This window comes from Arachis ipaensis, chromosome B03 (assembly GCF_000816755.2).
Source record: "Arachis ipaensis cultivar K30076 chromosome B03, Araip1.1, whole genome shotgun sequence".
Taxonomy (NCBI): Eukaryota; Viridiplantae; Streptophyta; class Magnoliopsida; order Fabales; family Fabaceae; genus Arachis; species Arachis ipaensis.
Window position 1 is genome coordinate 20,313,584 of NC_029787.2, and position 5,159 is coordinate 20,318,742.

Below are 5,159 nucleotides of genomic sequence, written 5' to 3' on the forward strand. Positions count from 1 at the left end.
CGATCTGAAGTTACTGTGGATCGGGCCATCATGATCCATAGCATCATGATTGGAGAGGAAATAGAAGTTCATGAAGTCATCTCCCTTGAACTCTACAAAAAAACCGAAAAGCCCTCCCCTGGGGCAAGGCTAGCTTTTCCTCATCTTATCTGCCATCTATGTTACTCAGCTGGAGCTTCCATAGAAGGAGACATTCACATTGAGGAAGAAAAACCCATCACTAAGAAAAAGATGGAGCAAGCAAGAGAGCCCACTCNNNAGATGATTAGCCATGCAGTGACAGCGCATCGGACCATTTTCACAGAGAGGAATAGGATGCAACCATCGACAAGGGTGATGCCTCCAGACGATTAGCCGTGCTGTGACAAAGCATTTGGACCATTTTCCCGAGATGATTGAAAGTAGCCATTGGCACCGGTGACATCCTTACAAAAAGCCAGCCATAGAAAGGAGTAAGACTGATTGGATGAAGACAGCAGGAAAGCAGGAAAGCAGAGGTTTAGAGGAACGAAAGCATTTCTATGCGCTTATCTGAAATTCTCACCAATGATTTACATAAGTATTTCTATCCTTATTATATTATCCATTTTCGAAAACTCCATAATTATTTTATATCCGCCTGACTGAGATTTACAAGGTGACCATAGCTTGCTTCATACCAACAATCTCCGTGGGATCGACCCTTACTCACGTAAGGTTTATTACTTGGACGACCCAGTGCACTTGCTGGTTAGTTGTATCGAAGTTGTGACAAATTATGAATTGAGATTAGAGCACCAAGCCTTTGGATCCATTACCAGAGATCACAATTTCGTGCACCAATAACCATAGCTTGCTTCAAGCCGACAATCTCCGTGGGATCGACCTTACTCACGTAAGGTATTACTTGGACGACCCAGTGCACTTGCTGGTTAGTTGTGCGGAGTTACAAAAGTGTGATTGTAATTTCGTGCACCAGGGTACCAAAGGAGGTCTTATGGAAGGTTTTAGAAAAGAGGAGAGTAAGGATCGCATATATTCGGGCAATTAAAGACATGTATGATGGGGCCACAACTAGTGTGAAGACTCAAGGTGGTGTGACAGAGAAATTCCCTATTGGTATAGTATTACACCAGGGATCATCCTTAAGTCCATACCTTTTCACATTAGTCTTGGAAGTACTCACAGAGCACATCCAAGAGCCTGTGCCATGGTGAATGCTTTTTGCCGATGATATCGTCCTTATGGGAGAGTCAAGGGAAGACCTAAATAAGAAGTTGGAGTTATGAAGAGAAGCTCTAGAAGTGTATGGTCTGCGCATAAGCCGTAGCAAGACGGAATATATGAAATGTAAGTTCAGTCTGAGAAGGAAAAACCCCAATATAGATCAATAGATTAAAACATTGGAAGGGACTATACTCTATAGCATCAAGTGATCAATTACGCTGACCAAACCTAATAAGATAAGGCTTAGAATCATTATTGTTTTGTTGTTGTGTTGTACTTTTTTTTTTTTTGTTTACCCAAACGTTATCTCCCAACCCGACAGGTTAAGGACTAATCCATCGCGAATCTGAGCTCCATTTAAGAGTCTGCCGCTGGCCAATGAGCTGCTGCATGCACAAGGCGAGGTTCGAACTCCCAACACTTGCTTAAGCGGACGAGTGAGCTGACTACTCGACCAACCCAAGTTGGTTATTTTATCGTAATTGTTGTTAGAGGAATACTCACATGATGACATCTTCATATGAAAATGACATTGTGAACCGTTAGATGGTTAATCAAACATATTTAGTCAAACATATCAACTCATCTAATAGTCCACAATGCTATTTTTATGTGAAGATGTCATCATAGGAGTATCTACCTTGTTGTTATTGTTGAATTTGAAATTGTGTGTGTAGTGATGAGGATGGTTTAATAATACTTTTTTTGAAAAAAATACCATATTAAAAATCAAATAGGTTTAACTTAACCTTAACAGTTAATTTGATTATAATATCTACTAATATTTTTTTTAATAAATACTTAAAAAATTTAGTGAGTCATGCTAGAAAATGGACGAGACAGAAAAAAATGTTGGGAATTAATCTATATATTACCTTTTTTAAGACTAAAATGTCCATTTTTAAAATCATTAGGTACTAATTTGGGTAATTAGTCTATCAAAAAATAGAATGAGGACTGATTTGTCTGTTGGAGTAAAATCTTAGAGATTGATTTGTGTATTAATTTTTTTTGGGACTAAAATGTCCACTTTTAAATTCCTTAGGAACTAATTTGGATAATTACTCTTTTAAAAAATATACACTTTTTCTTAGAATATCTATTTAAGTTTTCTCTTTTAGAGTAGTCTATTAATGTTCAAGTTTCAAACTTCAAAGGTTTCTAAGTGATCTTAAAATATTATCTTTTAAGAAGGCTTTTTATCATTTGATATTTTCTACAATTCTACCCGATCATAACTTATATTTTACCTAACTTACATATCTACTTACCTATATTCATTAACCAAAATAATAATAATTGGGATAATGGTTAAATTAATTCTTGAAAGATGGATCATTCTTTAAATTCGTTCCCGAAATTATAAAGCTAATATTCGCTTCAAATGACACTATGAAATCATGGTTCCTAATTCCCATAATAATCTAACAAAAATTATATTTCACATGACACAAGCTTTTAGATATTAACACTTTCGCAAAATGTATTTATCACCTCCTTTAGGGAAGACATCTTACATTTGGAAGGAAGAAATGAACAAAAATTATCCATGCAAAAATATTAGTCTCACGTAATTTATATTTCAAAAGTAATGTAGATAGTACTTGATTAGTATTTATATCTATTAGAGACATGGACAAAGTATGACATATGTTCACCGTTTTGTTTGCTGAAACACAAACTTTTACGAACACAATGAAATACAAAGGTGTACAAAATACATAAAGATGAATTTTGCAACATGATGAGGAAGAATCATGCTTCTTTTTTTTTTTTTGGTTTGTCTCTCATCCATGACACTATAATACATGCAAGGAAAGGGCATCAAACCATGACAAAAAAATAATTATTTCACTAAAAAATAAAGTAAAAATTAATTTATCTATCAAAATAAAACTTTAAAAATATTTTTGTGTATTAATTTTTTTTAAATTAAAATATTCGTTTTTAAAATCCTTAAAAACTAACGTTGATAATTATTCTTTATTTGTAATCTTTAACATTTGTTGCTAAACACAAGTTAGTTATATTCTTATTTATTTCTTTGCTTGTTCCGAGTTGATCAGCTAGAGTAACATTAATAAGGGATACAATATGAAAAAATAATAATAATGTTACTGATGGTTTCAGTGGCTAAGAGAAGGGGGTTGAATCTTAGCCCCCTTTTTTGCTTGCTAACACTTGCTGGAGTTAGAGGAGACTTTTCTGTTTTTAGCTCGTTCCTAGCCACGAGACTTTTTTATTTTGTCTCATCACTTGGCACGAGACATTTTTGGTTTTTGCTCATGTGCAGTATTCTTCATCAATCCGAGCTCTCCATCCTTGGCTTGCTCTCCAAGATGGATTTCTGGCCCTTGATGCTTCATGATGATGATGACTTCATCTGCTTCAATCTCTGCCTCTACCATCACTTCGCCACTCTAGCTACTTCATGTGGTGGTTGAGCAGAATCAAAGACAAGCCATCTCCTCCAAGAATCTCCCCTTGCTGGCCGAGATCTTCTTCCTTTTTGAGCATAAAGAACCCAAGATTACCTCACCAAATCTATCCATGTTTGGTGACAATCTTAGCCACAGCTCATTTTTATTTTAGTATGTTTTCTTGCCATCATTAGCTTGATGGTCTTGATGCATGCAGCTCTTTCTTTCTTTTGATAGTTGAACATAGCTTCCATTATTTCCTGGACAATGACCGAAGAAGAAGAAGAAAGAATGAGAGAGAAAAGAGAATCTGAAGAAAAGCAATTCAAAGTGGTTAAACTAATTAATTGAAAATAGCTTGCTTTTACTTCCCTTAGTGTGGCGTGTAGCAATGATGCCTTCAATCAAATCAATCTTCTCTCACTTACTTATGTTCCCAATGCTTAAATTAACTTTGAAATCCTTCCAAGAAGTGTAATGGAATCCGTTGGAAGCATTGAGGCTTTGTTTTTCTTTGCTTCATGGATTCGGACAAAGCATGAGGAATTCTCATCTCAAATGGAATTGGGCTTAGTTGCAATAATAATTAAATCAGGCCCAATAGCAACATTTACTTTCCTGATGAATTTTGGAACATGCATAAAACAAATAGGAAGGCATTTTTCAACTTGGACTTGTAGCCATAATAGATTAAATTGGCCCAAGTAACATAAAGAATTAAATCAGCCATATTCATCATATATTATCAAAACCAAGGGCTGAATGTAATTTGGGCTTGCACCAGAAATTTATTTTTCGGCCCAATATTAAAACCTGTAACAAAATTATTTAATCAATATATGTTAAATGAAAATCAGATTAATAATTTTGTAATTAATTAATTTTAATAATATTTAGTCATCATAAATATTAATTTAAAGTTTTCCAAACTCATCAGTTACATTGATTTGCTAAGTAAAATACTTGTTTGTACTTTGCAGAGAAATAAAGTTTTAAATTCAAATAAAAGAATATAAAATAAATGTTTATTCTTAAAATTCAATTTGGTCTAAAATAATTATTCATCTAGAAAAAGTTAAGCAACGTTAATTAATTTTTGCCATTAATGATTATATTAAATAAAAGAGAGTCAAACCAGGAATAGAGAATAAATATAAGAATTTAATTTTCATACACCGTAAACTATAAAGTACGGATATTTTATTTATTTATTGTGTTTGTGTTAGACACATTTTAAATATGATACTTATCGATTTTATCCGACAAATATATTTTTTATGTCCAATCGTATTTTGATAAAAATAAAAATTCATTCGTTTGAATACATCTGAATAGTATCATATATTAGCGTATCTAACCTTATTTTTAACATGTATTCTTAAAATGAGTTTAGAAATAATATATATTATTAATTATTAAAATAAAATATATTTTAAATACTTTATATAATATAAAAAAGATATTAAAAATTAATTTATATTTTAATATCAGTAAAATATTAAAATATCATTAAAATTTATCTAAAAAATATTT